Here is a 17,721-nt window from a genome sequence, read left to right on the forward strand (position 1 = left end):
AGCCACTATTTAATGTGTAAGTCAAGACGAAAAATACTTCTTGTTTCAAACCCTGAGTTGCTTTTCAGGTAGTTCGGAATAATTTGTCTGACAGCGTTACATTAACTCCTTCAGAGCATGGTCAAGGTGTCATGTGGCAAAGAGATATTTATAGAACCACCCAGAGCACCCTGAGGGAGAAGTAAGTAAGGGCCTTCCTTTGCCATGGAGAGTGGCTACGGCACTGGGTGTAAGCGTGAGGCCCAGGGGAAGACCGCGGTGGGCAACTCCGATTTTCAACAAACTCCCTGAATCCATCCGGTGAAAGCTTCCCTTATCAGCAAAACCTTGGAAAACGGATTATCAAAACGAACTTTCTAGACAGAAGTCACTAAGGGGCTTTGTGACTAGATATGACTCCACTGCTGTCATCCTTTATAGCAAACTTCAAAATAATCAGTTTTTTAGCAACGACATGAAGTTGGGAGGCGGTGGGAAGGTAAGGGTGGATCTGGGAGTGGCAAGGGAATGAAAAAGAGAGGAATGTGTTCAAAATACAGTGTATGAAATTCTCCAGAATTAATAAAAAATATTTTCAAAACTCAATATTAAAGCAAAACCTGTGACTGTCTATTTCCAAATTGACAAGAGTCCACATGGCTTTGCCTTGCTTAATGTTAACTAAGTAAATAACTCTATGTACATATTTGGACCTGGACACTTAAATCTATTTTTAATATTTTTTAAATTTACTTGTATGTTCAGAGAATGTTTTATGCTTGTCAACTATTTAAAATAAAGAATGGAAGTAAGAAAGGAATATTTGTTGATATGTATTTAAAGTAGGTTTATCCTTAAGTTAACTTAATTCAATGATGGCTCAAGTGCCAAGTTAATTTTAACTGCACTTATTTCAATAAATACAAAACATTAGACTAAGAGAGGGCATGAGTCTAACCTTGTCTCTATAGTAATTTACTGGTCAAAGACGGTAAGAGATGAGTAAAGTTGCTGACTTAACCAGGGTTCCAGAATACAGAGGATAATTAACATACAAATTGTTTTCACCACCTTGAACTGTTTTGGCAGTTTCTCTGCACTTCTCTATTGGCCTTCATATTGAAAGTGTTTGTAGGAAGACGTGACCTTTACCCTCTTTGTATTTTTTTTATATTTAAATCAGGAAAAAAAATTGTAAGAAAGAAATCTTTCCTGTAGAGCCAGTGTGACCCCAGGCATGACTCTAATTAAAGTTTTTAAAATTAGGGTTTGAAGTGAGCCAGGGTGGTGATGCTAGTTACAAAACTTATTATTCACTGCTGAGTGTTTCCTTATCCAGATGTAAATGAGCGCAACATAAAGGCACACCGTGCGAATGAGAAATGTGAGGGTCCACGTGCAGACCGAGCGACACAGTGACGATGACATACAGTGACACACTCGTGGCTTCTCGTATATTTCAAGTATTCGTCCCCCAAATAGCTATTTTCACAAAAGACAATCCTGACCTAGATGCTGTTCAGATGAAAAAAGTGCAGATTCCACTCTCCAGCATGAGTCAGCCGGTCAAGGCAGGGCTAACATGCTCGCACACCCAGCTCTGCTCCACCAGGAAGGCGAGCACAGGCGGCTACAAACTCACTCTCAGCTTCTAGAGCATGTCTTCTGCTCCCAGGCAAAAGAACGACCGCACAAGGGCAGAACATTCAGAGAAAGGCTCCAAACACACTCGCTACTCCAAGGATATTCCAGATCGTTCTGGAGTGTGCCTGGGTCAGAGGTCTCTGAAGGATTCCAGGAGACCCACAGCTTCCCCAAAGGAAAGGCAAACCTAAAGAGTCAGCCTCCCTCTGTGTAGCACCCTGCCCTCCCTCTAATACACCAACAGCTCTGGCTTGCCCACAGATGGCCATGCTTTGTCTCGTCTGTCCTAAACTAGAGGCGTAACAGGCCCTGGCCACATGCTGCCTCCCCGCGATTGACAGTACGATGACCATTGGAAATCTGTTCTGCTCAGCCTCAGCCTTTGCAAAAATTTATACCATAACCTCCAACTGACTGACCTCCGAGTGACTGTTTTGGATGTGTACAAATATAAAATATTTTTTAAAACCTTGGGACAGAATGACATCATAATACCACCTGCAAGTTCTAAAAATAAGTAAACATGCAATAGTATGTGAAAGATGACAACGAGTTACTCATCAGGAGCTTGATGTGCGTGTGCTGGGGACCTGCTTCAGGGCTAAATTTTAACCTTAGGTTGTGAGATCACAGTCAACGTTGGTCTTCTCCTTCCCTTTTTTTTAAAACTTATTTTTATTAATTACAGTTTATGCACTTTGTATCCCCCCCGTAGCTCCCTCCTTCCTCCCCTCCCAACCCCACCCTCCCTCTCTCTTCCCCACCAATGCCCCTCCCCCAGTCCACTGATAAGAGAGGTCCTCCTCCCCTTCCCTCTGATCCTAGTCTATTAGGTCTCATCAGGAGTGGCTGCATCGTCTTCCTCTGTGGCCTGGTAAGGCTGATCCCCCCTCAGGGGGAGGTGATCAAAGAGCAGCCCAATCAGTTCCTCTCAGAGATAGTCCCTGTCCCCATTACTATGGAATCCACTTGGACACTAAACTGCCATGGGCTACATCTATGCAGGGGTTCCAGGCCATCTTCATGAGTGATCCTTGGCTGGAGTATCAGTCTCAAAAAAGACCCCTGTGCCCAGACTTTTTGGATCTGTTGCTCTCCTTGTGGAGTTCCTGTCCTCTCCAGGTCTTACTATCTCCCACTTCTTTCATAAGATTCCCTGTACTCTGTCCAAAGTTTGGCTATGAATGGCAGAGAAACACGTAAAGAAATGCTCAACGGCCGTCGTTAGTCATCAGGGAAATGCAACTCAAAACGACTCTGAGATTTCATCTTACACCCATCAGAATAGCCAAGATCAAAAACTCAAGTAACAACTCATGCTGGAGAGGATGTGGGGAAAGGGGAACCCTCCTCCACTGCTGGTGGGAATGTAAACTTGTACAACCACTTTGGAAATAAATCTGGCACTTTCTCAGACAACTAGGAATAGTGCTTCTTCAAGATCCAGCTATACCACTCCTAGGTATATATTCAAAAGACACTCAAGTATACAACAATGACATCTGCTCAGCCATGTTTGTAGCAGGTTTATTTGTAATAGCCAGAAGCTGGAGACAGCCTAGAAGCCCCTCAGTTGAGGAATGGATACAGAAATTGTGGTACATTTCTACAGAATGGAATATTACTCAGCAATGAAACACAAAGAAATCATGAAATTTGCAGGTAAATGGTGGGAACTGGAAAAGATCATCCTGAGTGAGGTATCCCAGAAGCAGAAAGACACACAGGGTATATACTCACTCATAAGTGGATATTAGACATATAATATAGGATAATCATACTAAACTCTGTACACCTAAGGAAGCTAATCAAGAAGGAGGACTCTGGCTAAGATGCTCAATCCCCATTCAGAAATGCAAAGAGGATGGACTTTTTCTTTCCTTTTATCCTAGCTTATTAATTTTTTATAATATGTCCAGTTATACTATCAAAGAGTAAAAGCCATTAAAATTTCAAAGCTGAACGAAACATGAACAAGATAGTTGCTCAAACATATTTTCCCTGAGCTAGGAAACCAAGATGTATGCAAATAGCCAGAAATATTCTGAAAAGGAAAAATAATGCATGAAGCTTTTCTATCTAGGAATTACAGTAGAATAAAAGCTATTTATATAAAATATAAAAAGTTAGTGTAGGCTAACTGAATGTTAATTTAATTATTATTACTAATTATTAAAATTAGTAACATTAAATGTTAATCAAAATGACAAAGTAAAGACACAGGATTTAGATAAATGGACTGTTACACAGAGTTCAGTTACAGGCAATTTGAACTTAATAAATAGACAACACAAAAGCAAAGCTTGAAGACAGAAACGTGATTTGGAAAGACGGAAAGCTAACTGAACATGAGCTCTGGAAGACAGAATGGAGAGTGATGAAGTCAGCAGCGCAGAAGACAGAGTGAGTTTCCAGGATGGGAAGTGGCAGGGAGGAGATGGAGTAGGGTAGCCAGGCCCTCCTGAACGTGAGGCAACAGCCAGCAGACAGGCCGTTCAGGAAGCAATGACGTTCAGAGGTTGGACATGTGTATCATGGAAATAAGAGGAAGTAACTAGTCAGCTCTCAGTCTGGAACATTTCTGTGGCCCATTAGGTCCCCAAGATAGGCAGAGCTGAGTCTGGGAACACCAACGTGACTAATATGCAAGAACCCAAGAGGAAAATCAGGCAGTGGGCACAGAGATCTGAGAATGTGCTAGTCAGGGGAAAAAACCTACCACGTATGTGTGTAAGACCTTTCTCACATTAGAAAGAACACTGGAGAAACCTCACCTTTCTCTTGGTCTAAAGCATATGGTTCAGAATGGTGGCATAGAACCATTTGGTACCAAAATGTCATAGCCTTTCCACAAGCTGTGTAACTCTCATGATACGGGATTCTCATGTATCTTTAGGGGCCACAGATATTCATATCTACTTCAGGGAGCTGGAACTGGAACTCCTGCTCTTACAAGATGCTTTTCATTTAATGAGACAGCTCTTTTCTCGTTTTCTAGAAGCAACTGTGGAAACCATCAAGCATTTCCAGTAATGAGAGAAGAGAGTAAACTCAGCAGAGGACCACAAAGGGTTTTCTTCCTGTAGTCAAAAGTCTTAAAAGCAAGAGCAGAAAGGACAGGGCACCACAAAAGGACAGGGCACCACAAATGGACAGGGCACCACAAATGGAGGTACTGTTTATTCCCAGTGACTTAGTAACAGTGTTTTGAGCCTGTTAGCCCAGTGCAATATGACCTAAGGTCTCAGGATAAACCACTTCCTAGCTGATCTTTCTCTGAAATATGAGAAAATATGGGGATAGGGAGAATGGGTAAATTAAGTGATTTTAAATGATACGATACAAATTTGTTTTATATTTAATCATCTCTTTTTTGGTCATTAGCAACAGATATGAAAACATCAAAAGATATCAACATATGAATGAACCACAGCTCAGAACTTATTTAAATGTCCTGAGTCTTACTTCAGGATGTTGGAGGGTATGAAAAGGAGAGCAGGGAGGAAGGGGAGAATGGAGGTTAGGAGGTGGGAGGAAGAAAGGGGAGGAAAGGAGAAAAGCAAGGAGGAAAGGAGAGGTGAGGAGATGTGACTTTTAGGCATCATGTTTTTATAGAAAATTTTCTGGGAACACAGAAAACACCACTATAGAGGGATTGATTTAGCAACTTAGCTCTGAAAACACACTGTATCATCTGGATGTTTTACGTATCACTTGAGTCACGAGCTGGTAGAGGAAGAGTTGCCAGCACTTCCGTTTGCCTGCTGCCGACACAGCTATTAATGAGCTTGTGTTCGTGGACCAACGGTGCAAACATAACAGTAGAATGGCATTTAACTCAAACATGCATAAGAGAGCATCTTCTTTGAGTGACTCTTGTGATGTCTAAGCAGATATGAATGGAGCAGGCAAGGAAAAGAGACAGACACAAGTACTGAAGCAGCTTTTTGGCTAGCCTACAGGATGGGAGTGGAAGCCATTGTTTCTCCCCTATGTCATGTGTGTGTGCAAAATCAGCCCTTGGCGGTTTCCCCATTTCCACACTCAAGCCACGAGCTCCCACCAGAGATGTTCGCTGATTCTACACAGCAGATTTTACCTGACTTTGAATGTGGGGTCCTTCAAATCAATGAAAACATTTCCCACAAGTGATTTACTATCAGCATATCTTTTGCGGAATGGCTTCTCTAGACTTTTATGAGCCAAAATCAGCCAACTCAACAGTGATTAACTGAAGAGTTAGTTAGCGATTAGTGCATCTCATGAAAGGTGCTGACACCTACTTCTAAAGGCAAAGTTTGCAATTGCATGCCAGAAATGGTATTCTCATTGTTACTTATATGATTAACATGGGAAAGCAAAGGATGATCACAGAAAGACTCACATAAATAAGCTACATGAAAACCTTTTAAATGAAAGTAAAGTTTCCTTCTGGAATACTACTTCCCTTCCTGCCCTTTAAATGTATTCCGAAAAACACTTTGACAGGGATTCCCTTGATTGCTCTGTGGAAACAAGCAATCCTCACTACTCTCAACAGCTTCCCTATCTGACCCTGGCGCGAGTTCACTGCTCTCACCATTCTAGGACTTGTCCTCAAGAGCCACCACGAGGTCGCAGCCCAGTTCCCAGGGAACATCTTATATTCAGTTTCTGGTTATTGCAGGAATCTAACATGCTAGCCTGTCTGGCCAACTGAAGGCATCTCTGAAGGCCAAACCTATCTTCAGTTCCCAGGGTGTCAGTGTCTTAGTCACAGTTCCACTGCTGTAAAGAGACACCGTGACCACAGCAACTCTTAAAAAGGAAAATGTTTGAGACTGGCTTGCAGTTTCAGGGAATTAGTCCATTATCATCACGGCAGGAGCATGGCGGCATGTGGGCAGACATGGTGCTAGAGGAGCTGAGAGTTCTACATCTTGATCTGCAGGCAGCGAGGAGAGACTGTGTGTCACACTGGGCAGAGCTTGAGCATGGAGACCTCAAAACCTACCCACGGTAACACACTTCCTCCAACAAGGCCACACCTACTTCAGCTAGGCCACAGCTTCTAACAGTGCCACTCCTGACGAGCCAAACATTCAAACATAAGAGTCTGTAGGAACCATACCTATCTAAACCACCACAGTCAGCAAGGCCAAACTGCATCTCTCTCATAGTCCAGTATCGTTTTCCACCTAATCTTGCTTCCTTTCTCAGAGCATTTCAAAATTCTAAATCTCAGGTCCTGTTGCTCACACATCTTAACCTAAGCCCTCTGCCTGACTCTGCTTTAGTTTTCTTCGAGGCCCTCATTACATGCATTGTTCTACCCAATTAATTTCTGACCCGTGACACGCATTTTCTACTGCATTATTAGCAGCTCTCCCTCCCATTGGATCGTGAGCCCCGGTGGGCAGTCATTTTGTTTCCGTTGCTGCAACAACAACAGAACTTGGAGCACTGGAAATGCTAAGTAGATTTCTCTGATCAATACTGAACAAAAGAAAGTTAGACTTTGCAATTACATGTTCTGCTTGAATGGCTATCGATTGACAGTGTGCCCAAACCCTAGATTTTATTGTCTACCAGAAATCCAATGTATATGGACTGGCAGCCACTAACTGAGCATAACAGAAATGCTGACTACACAAAGGGAGGTGCCCAGCAGAATCAGGACCACCGCACCTACAGTTCACACTCTCAGGGCACCAAATGCTACATTTTCATAATTTTTCTAGATTTATAATGGTTTCCTTCAGAATAATAGCTAACATTCACACCAGGCTTCAGAGCTTTGCATGTATTATTTCATCTTGATTGATATGGATGAAAACTATGTAAATGGTACAGAACAGTTACCCCGGTTTTACAAAAGAAGACACCAAAGCTTTGAACACTGAAATGACTTTTTCAGCAGCCAGTCGGGTTACTGAGCTGAGACCCTGCTTCTTTTATCCATGCCTACACTGACCATTCCCCGGAGCTCAGAAGTCTGAGGAGGAGAGCTCAGCCACCTCACTAGCTCATCTAAAAAAGCCTATTGCAGCTCATGAAGCTCCAAATAGTGTATTTACTTGAGCATAGTTTGTAGGACTTCTGACATGTTGTTTTTAAATGCTTCCTCAAATTACTGCCAGAGATTTTTTTTCTGGAAAAAGCACACTTCCAGCCTGCTGAATTCACCTAAATTCTTCTTTACCTTTCTTTCTTTCTTTCTTTCTTTCTTTCTTTCTTTCTTTCTTTCTTTCTTTCTTTCTTTCTTTTTCTTCCTTCCTTCCTTCCTTCCTTTCTTCCTTCCTTCCTTCCTTCCTCTTTCTTTCTTTCTCTTCCTTCCTTCCTTCCTCTTTCTTTCTTTCTCTTCCTTCCTTCCTTCCTTCCTCTTTCTTTTTCTCTTCCTTCCTTCCTTCCTTTCTTTCTTTCTTTCTTTCTTTCTTTCTTTCTTTCTTTCTTTCCTCTTTATCTCTCTACAATGAAGAGAGACACACCACTCATCTCCAGGAATCTTCTGGTTATGTTACTAACTTTTACTCTCTTTTATATATTTCAATGATAAAAACATAAAAAAATGTATGGTAAGTAAAATCAAGAAAATTACATGTAGCTTCTCCACAAAGATTACTAATCAGAGGACTATTGTGTAGATTTCTAGTACACACATACACACATCTCTCTAGTGTATGTGTGTATATACACATATGAACATCCATTATATTAAATACAATACGCACTTATCATTTAATGCCCGTTTTGAGGTCTTTGGTTCTTCAGGTTTTGAGACCAGGTCCACTCCGTAGCTCAGGCTGATCTGGAATGCTCTGTGTAGACCGTGTTGTCCATAACTCATAGAGACCCACCTGCCGCTGCCTGCCTAAGTGTTGGATTTAAAGGTGTGTGCTGCCATCACACACAGCTTGAGTGCCCTTTTAAGTTACCTATTTACTATTTATTTGTGTGTCTGTGTGTGCACATTCGCACGTATGAAAGCCAGAGGACACCTTATAGCCGCTTAAAAAGACTTAAAGAGTCTCTCTTTGCACCATGCGGGTCCTGGAAACAGAACTCAGATCATCAGCCTTAGCAACCAGCAGCTTTATCCACTGAGCGGTCTCCCTGTGCTGCATTATAAATTTCTCTCGTGAGCTATTTGACAAAGAAACCTTATCTCATCATTTCAACATCTTGAAGTCAACTAGAATTTTAAATGCATTTTAAGTCAGTGATGACTTCTTAACATTAAAATACACAATTAACATGATAGCCCACATCAAATAAATAATACCTGCCTGTCCCTTTTTCCTTCGGATGTGACTTCTCTTTGTCAGTATGACCATTTAGTATAGAAGAGAATATCAGTACTTGCATCCCCTTTGATAGCCTGCCTCGTCTTCCTGATGTCATAACAAGCAACAAAGCACAGCTCATGCGGCTAAACTCTGAGAGATGTTCTCTGGTTGAGTTTGTGAACACGGTGGCTTATGGTGAGGGACCATTTCCCCAGGTGCATCTGACTGCCTTCTCACTGTTCCTCGTGCATTAGGATGGGGTCTTGCCCTGAGTCTCTTCTTATAAAGACACCAGTCATTCTGGATAGACCTCTAAACTAACCACCTTTTCCATCTTAAGTATTTCCTTATAGGGACTGTCTTCAAATCCAGCCACATTTAGGATTAAAGCTTCATCATGTAAAATTTCATCACTAAAATTAGTGTCATATAAGGACACATCACTCAGTCTATAACATCCTTAAGCCTAAAGAGAATCATTTTGAATAATATACTGCCAAAGAAAAATCGTAGGGGGAAATGAATATATATAAATCCTGATGCAGTACCTCAAACTTGTGCTAGTCAAGGCATGACCTCAGTCTCCTATCTGAGGTGAGCCAGTCCTCACAGTGCAGAGAACTTAACCTCTCTCAAGCAGGGCACATTATCTCTTAAGTCTTGGTGTCCTTGCCTGAAAAATATGAATAATTTTATCAAGGGACTCATGTGGGGATTCAGTGAAACTATGATGAGAGTGTGTTGAATCAAAGTAAATTTGGGATGGAGAAGCCTCCGTATTTGATCAATAAATCTGTCCCCAAACAGTCTTTATACATAGGGAGTGGCACCCTAGCTACACGTATAGACAAAACACAGCCTAATTTGACAATATACACTTGTTCCAAACAAGGCTATCTCAGCTCGTCACAGACTACTTGTTCAAACCGTGTTTATACAATGGCATAATTGTTTTAGTTTGTTTGTTTTCCTGGGTTCCTTGTTGGTCTGTGTGTGTGCTGCTTGTTTTGTATGAGGGTTGGGGAGCTGGATCTCACTATAGTGCCCAGGTCAGTCTTGAACTCCCTTGATTGCTAGTCTCCCAAACAGCAGGCTGTTCCTGTGTGTCACATCTTTTCCTTAGGCTACAAACATGACTGGTAGTTGGAACACTCTTCAGTCTGAAATGCTGCCTGGGTCTAGAGTATTTTTTTCTGATCAAGTAGAAATTTGTAAATTTAATCGATCTCAGTGTTCTATTCTGAGATGTGCCAAAGGTCAGGATTTACAAAAATAAAATTAATAAGTAATAGTAAAATAAGTAACAAATTGTCCCAGATCACCTAAACCACATCCAGCCAGCTATGAGAGCAGAAAGAGAAACGCAGACAAGGCGGATCAGAGGGCACTAAACTGGAGATATGACAGAGGAATAAATTCTGGGTTTCTACCCCACAGGAGGAAGACCATAACTGAGGCTGATGTTTATCAAGCCCAACAGAGAGCATACCTCGCTACTAAAGCTGCTGGCTCCCATATTTTTCTCACTAGATGCTCGCCCCCAAGAAAAGGGAGTTATGAGAGTGTTGATTGGACTTAAAACCATTGTTTATTGTGCAATCAGCAACCTCATATACAAAAAGTGGTTTTCTATTAGGTACCTTCCTAGGTAACACACCCGGGGCTAGATTGACTATTTATATTATTCCATAAAACTGTGCCGCTCTGTAAGGGTGGGATGTATTTATGATTCCAACTCTCTGACTGACCCAAAAACTTGTGACTCCAACAGAAAGCTGGAGAAATTAACATTGAACTGGTCAGAGGTAGGTTTCAAACAAAAACCTTCTCACACAAAACCTACATCAGGCTGGCTTGAGGACAAGGAGTAAGCAAGCTGAAATTAGTCAGCATTGCCTGGTCTGGCGGTGCAGGTCTAGAATCCTAGCTGCTGGAGAAGCTGAGATGAGAGAATCCCAAGGGCAAGGCCAGATGGGACTACAGAGTGAGTTCAAGGCCAGCCTGTGCACCTTAGAGAGATCCTGACTCAAAATGTAAAAGGAAACGAGGGGACGTAGCTTGTTGCTAGAGTGCTTGCCTAGCATGTTTGAGGTCCAGGGTTCAGTGCTCAGTGGAGAGAGGCGAGGAGACCGAGGGACACTGTTAGTTATATATATATAATGTTACGATTGTGTGTCTTGTTATTACTGTGGGACTCCCAACAGTGGGAGTGGGAGCATGCATCTGACTCTTTTGCTTGCTCTTGGGACCCTTTTTGTCCTACTGTGTTGCCTCATCCAGCCTTGAAATGGGCATTTGTACCTGGTTTTGTTGTAATTTGTTATGCCATATTCAGGTGATATCTCTGAAAAGAATATTCTTGAAGGGAAACAGAAGAGGAGTAGATCTGGGGGAAAGGGGAGCTGGGGAAGGACTGGCAGAGGTGGAGGGAGGATGATTAATGTGGAAGAGAAGAATTTTTAAAAGAGGAAGTAGGTGAAACCCTTGTGACATAAAAAGGATAGTCAATTTTACCTTAAGCAAGTACGCACCTGCAAAGCAATGTACTTCAAGACCTACCTGACCCAGTGATTTCAGACCTGAAAATTAAGACTGTGACCCGACAGACCAGCTCTGGGCCGCTCCCGTTACAGTCTCTAAGTCACAGCAGCTGTGGATGCCTGCATTGGGTCTGCAGAATGGCCATCAACAGCGAGGCTAGGTGGGGGAGGGGTTGGAGGCCCCACCCCTCACTCCTGGCCTGCTTGGTCCTGATAGATTCAGGGAGCACGAGGGCCTTTGCCTTCAGTTGTGGGCACACTAGTGTCCACTCCAGGCCAACGGACAGTTGCAATCCTGGTAAAACTAAATGGCTCACAGAGCAAAACCAAAATAGAGAAAAGGTTAACGATTGGGAGTGGGGAATGGGAGGAAAAGAGAGTGAACAAAATCCATTATTGCACACATTAAATTATCAAAGAACAAAATTAATCATAAAAAAGGAAAAAAGAATATGCCCTGAAATTTCACCATAACTAGACTCTTCACATGTTCAAATGAAAAAATAAGAATATACTAAGAATGATTAAAGAAGAGGAATTTTGGGAGAGGATTTAAGATGGGTAGAGGAGAAGAAAGGGAAAAGAAAATGATGTAATTATATTTTAAGTAAATAAAAATCAAGTCCTGTAACATCTACGAAATGGAATATTCTAATATATTGAATTTCACCTTAGGCATTTTTATGAGGTAGGAAATGTGACAGTGTTGTTCATCATTTTGAGTGCAGCTGCTTTTTTTCTACTCTAATTAATATATAATTGAAAACTGAAACTGTGTATATTCAAAGTATATGATATGCATAGATATTGTGAAGTTGTAACCACAGCCATGTTAGTTTACACAGTCTCACCTAATGGAGATGTGTGTGTACACATTGTGTGTGTTTATGTTGTGTGTACAAACATGTGTGCTGAGAATACATAAAAGCCAGACTGAAGCGTCACACAGACAAGTATACCATTGTTACTATGCGGGGCGTTCACCCCTCAGAACTTATAACTAAAACTTGTGCCCCTTAGGAATTTCACAGCCCTGAGCAAATACAATTTTAATTTCATCTTGGTAAAAAAAAAAAAAAAATCAGAGGGCTGGAGAGATGGCTCAGAGGTTAAGTGCACCGGCTGCTCTTCTAAAGGACTCTCGCTCTCTGAATATTGTCTGTCTGTGGGACTCTGTTATTGTTCCCATCTGCTGCTGGAGGAACTTTTCTGATGATGCCTGAGTGAGGCCCTTATTATTCTCTGTTGCTAGCATGCTGATACCTCCCAGCACTAAGCACTGGCCTACAGGACTGGAGGCTCTAGGTAGGCACCGCTCAACCTCTCTATGTGTAAGGAGTTGGGTAGGTGTTGTTTTAGCAATAGGGTCTTGTTATCGGTTTTTAGTAAACAACCTATAATCTTGGCAACAGCCGGAGTTGTTCAGGGGTTCCCATGGGATCTTTTTGGCCAACAACTCATTTAGATGTAATCTAGTCCCAGGACTAGAAGCTTCATTTGGTGATGAAAGATGTCCAGTTGGGGCTCTGTTTCCCCCATTATTTAGTGATTTTGTTTAGATCTCCTTTTTTTATTTTATTATTATTATTTTTTTATCAGTTACATTTTATTAACTCTGTATCCCAGCTGTGTCCCAATCCCTCATTCCCTCCCAGTCCCTCCCTCCCTCCCTCATCTCCACTGTGCCCCTTTCATGACCAAACCTTTGGCAGAGTACAGGGAATCATAAGAAAGAAGGGGAGTTAGTCTGATGGGGAAAGGATAGAAGCTCCACAAAGACCAAATATATCTGGGCACAGGGTCTTTTCTGAGACTGACATTCAACCAAGGACCACATATGGATATAACCTAGAACCTCCACTCAGATGTAGCCTGTGGTAGCTCAGTAACCAATTGGTTTCCCAAAGTGAGGGGAACAAGGACTATTTCTAACAGGAACTCAATGACTGGCTCTTTGGTCTCCCCACCCCCGAAGGGAGGAGCAGTCCTGTTAGGCCACAGAGAAGGGCTTTGCAGCCAGTCCTGAAGATACCTGATAAAACAGGATCCGATGAATGGGGAGGAGGTCCCCCCTATCAGTGGACTTAGATCTCCTTCTTATTTGCATTTATTTTAGGAAGCTTCTACTGTATTAGGTTTCCATACTACCCCTCATATGGCTCCTAATTTTAGCTGTCTCTCTCTGTACTTCCTTCCTCATCCTCCTCTTCCCTCCCCATTTGCTCCTCTTGTTCCAGTCACCCTCACCCATTCATAACAATCTATTCTATTTCTCCTTCCTAGAGAGCTCCATGTCTTCCCCCTTCCTCTATTCCGACCCTCTGGGCTTCAGTCAGCCATGGCTTGGTTACCTTGACTTAAAAACTGACACTCACATGTAAGAAGATAGATACCGCATTTGTCTCTCTGGGCCTAGTTCTATCTACTCCAAATTTCATGACTCCATATTTCCTTCATGACTGAGTAATATTCCGTTGTTTAAAGATACTACACTTTTTAATCGATGCATCTGTTAAGGGACACCTAGGTTGTTTTCTCATTTCTGGCTGTTATGAATAAAGCATCAATGAATATGAGTGATCAAGAGCCCTGTGGTAGGATGAAGCATCCTTTGGGTAAACGTTCAGAGTCCTATAGCTAGATCTTGAGACAGGTTCGACCCATCTTCCAGAGACACTGCCACACTGATTTCCATAGCACTCAATATATTTTTTAAAGATAAATTTGTATTCTTTTTTGGAGGGTTGGGTTTTGAGGCAGGGTTTCTATGTGTATAGCTTTGGCTGTCCTGGAACTCACTCTGTAGATCAAACTGGCCTTGAACTCATGGATAGCCTCCTGCCTCTGCCTCCCAAGTGCTGGGATTAAAGGCACATGCTACCACTCTCAGCAAATTTTTATTCTTTATATATGAGTGTCTGTCTGTCTGGAAGCTGGAAGAAGAAGTTTGATCCCCTGGAGCAGAAATTATAGGTGATTGTGAGCTCCTGGAGTGGGTGTTGGGAACTTAGATTCTCTAAATTTAGAATCTCCGGAAGACCAGCAAGTACTCTTAATCACTGAGCCATCTCTCCAGCCCCAACACTCACCATTTTTAAACCATGAGTTTTGTAAATCAAGCCTATGCGAAGTCTCACTGTAATTTCAGTAGCCTTTCTCCACAGTTAGGGAGTTAAATGTAGCTCTATATTTATGGATCATCTGAAATCCTGATCTTTAAGGACTATCTGATATATTAGAAAAACAGCCGATTGTTTGCTCTGGGTGAAGTAGCTCTATTTTCTTGCTCATTTGTGTATATATAATATATATTCAAACATAACATATATATATATTGAATTTTGATGGAGTCAAATTGTTCATTTCCTTTAAGTTTGCAAGTTTGTGGTTAAGACTTCCTGGATTCATAATCATCATTTTTTAATAATTTTGTAGTTCTGTTTTTTCTGTTATTGTTTATTTTTGTTGTTGTTATTGTCATTGTGTGAGTGTGTGCTGGTGCACCTGTGCCTTGTAGCTTGTGGATCCCAGAGGACAAATTTCAGGGACGGGTTCTCCCTGTCACTGTGGGCTTTGGGGCTTGAACTCAGGTCGCCATGCTTGCACAGCAAGCATCTTCATGCTGAGCTGCCTCATCAGCATCTGTAGTTTTGTTTCCTAGCATCATCTTTTCTTTCCTCCTATCTTTCTTTTCTCTCCTTTTCAAACTTTATTTATATTTTATGTTATAGATATAGGATATATAATTAATTTTTCAGAATGAATAGAGTCACTTTTTCAAAATCATTTTTTTCTGAACTACTGATCAATTTGTTGACTCCAAGGTATATTATACATCCAATAGCAAACTAATGCTTTTTCTTATTTTTAATTTTTTTTCTTTTTTCCGTTTTATGTGCATTTAAATAAGTTCAGCAAGTTTCATGAAAGGTTATTTTTATATATTTATAGAATGCCTCTTATCTTGCGGGATGATTTAGAAAACTGATCTTTATTGGATAAGTAGAAAATTATCCATAATTATGAACTATCTCTAGTGGCTCCATCAAGCTTCATCATTCTCTCTATGAGGACAGGGACTTCTCCAACTGCCATCCCTAGTACTTTAGAGTTGTGGCTGCTGTGTTAGAGGTGAGCTTTTATTTTCTGATTGTATGTTGTTGGTTGGGGTTTAAAAGCAGGGAGGATTTTTAATAGCTAGAGACAGAATGAAGACTAGTCCAAGGTGTGCACTGGGAGCCAGGCTTCCTGGGTTTAGGCGCATTCTTCTCGCTGATTGATTTTGTTACCATCAGTAGGTTTCTTAGCAGTTCTGACTTAATTTCCTGACTTGTGAAATGATAGTCTTCATAGCGCCCACAGAAGCAGTGAACACAGAGGATAGCGTACAAAAGTCTGGGCACATGTTTGAGGTCTTCTCTGGGTTGGCAAAGAGAGCCAAGTTGGTGTGTGTTAGGCCAATAAAAGTGAAGAGCAGAAAATGACCAAGTTTTGCCTCTAATCATTATGACAGAATGAAAAACAGCTCAAAACCAGAAAGTCCTGACGCTGCCCTGGAGCTAGCCCACCACGCGAGGGGCCAAGCACTGGATCAAGACTTAGAGTTTTAGGTTACATCACTGGTGATGGAGACTGGAACCAAGGCTTTGGCTGCTCCAAGATCAGAAGAAGGGCTGGGAGTGGAGACGTTGTGGGTAATGGGTCAGAGCAGGAAATATTGTCTCTCAGCTTTCATCCTGCTCCCCATCAAAAAGAAGGAGTCCTAGGAGTGTCTGCCCAAGGTGGAGATAATGAACCCTAAGAGCAAAGCTGTTTATATCAAAGGCTTTATCCAGACATTGATGCCCTGAGTCCTTGACTGGAGCTCCCTCCAGGACATGCAGAATACTTCCTATACAGCAACTTACGCTGCGCCAATACACATACACACACAAACACATACATACATACATACACACACACACACACATATTATTCTCACAATACAGCAAGTTACAGCACACACACACACACACACTTTACATACATACACACATACACACATACACACATATTATTCTCACTATACAGCAAGTTACAGCACACACACACATCCACACACTTTACATACATACACACATACACACATATTATTCTCACTATACAGCAAGTTACAGCACACACACACATAAACACACGGCACACACACAAATGCACACATATACTCATTATACAGCTATGTATGTCCCCAAACACACAATATGCTCACATTTTATGCTCACACTATGTTCACATATGTCAGTTATACCTGGCACACGCAGGGTGTCCCACTAAAGGAGTGAGGAAGCGGGAGTTCCTCCACTTTACTCTTTGAGAGCTGTCAGGGGAGGACAGCATAGTTCACTTGCTGGGAATTCCATCCTAGACTCTGAATGAGAGAAATAGCTTTATGCTCAGCTCTTCTACTCAACAAAAAGAACAAATAATGCTACTCACAGGAAAACACTGAAGGTAAGCCCCAGAGACTATGGCTGCGCCCTCAGCACAGGCAGGGGTGGAGGTGGGTGAGGTGCGTGGTAGGTGGTGGAACTAAGGGCCTAGCTTTCCCCTCTTGCCTGTATCTACCCGTTTCCACTTGGGAATACAGGGCCTCTCCGTATGGAGGAGGAATGCACCTCCTCACCCCCTGATTCTGAGAGTGTACATTGTCTTGTTTGGGTTTCTTTTGCTTTGAAGAGACACCATCACCAAGGCTTACAAAGGACATGTACTTGGGGCTGGTTTCAGAGGTTTAGTTTTTTATTGTCATGGTGGAAAGCATGACATTGTGCAGGCAGACATGGTGCTGGAGGAACCAAGAGAGCTACGTCTTGATCTACAGGCAGCATAGGAGACCTTAAGGCTGGCCCCCACAATGACACACTTCCTCCACAAGGCCACACCTACTCTAAGAAGGCCACACTTCCTAATAGTGCCACTCCCCCTGGGTCAAACATTCAAACACGTGAGTCTTTAGGGGTCATACATATTCATATCACAGACATACTTCCCGCTGGGGCAATAGACATCAACCAATGCATGAAGTTTGAAAATTTTTCTTAATGTCCAAATTACTTTCTTAGTTTTCTCTTTATTAATGAATTTTAGTTAATATTCTAATTCTCTTCCTGTTGCTACAATAAACACAATGGACAAAAGCAACTTAGGGGAAAGGGGGTTGCTTGGTTTGTGCTTCCAGTCATCATTCATCGTTAAAGGATGTCAGGGCAAGAACTCAAGCAGCAGCCTAACTCAGAAACCATCAGGGAACACTG

This window comes from Meriones unguiculatus, chromosome 10 (genome assembly GCF_030254825.1).
Source record: "Meriones unguiculatus strain TT.TT164.6M chromosome 10, Bangor_MerUng_6.1, whole genome shotgun sequence".
In the NCBI taxonomy this organism is placed as follows: Eukaryota; Metazoa; Chordata; class Mammalia; order Rodentia; family Muridae; genus Meriones; species Meriones unguiculatus.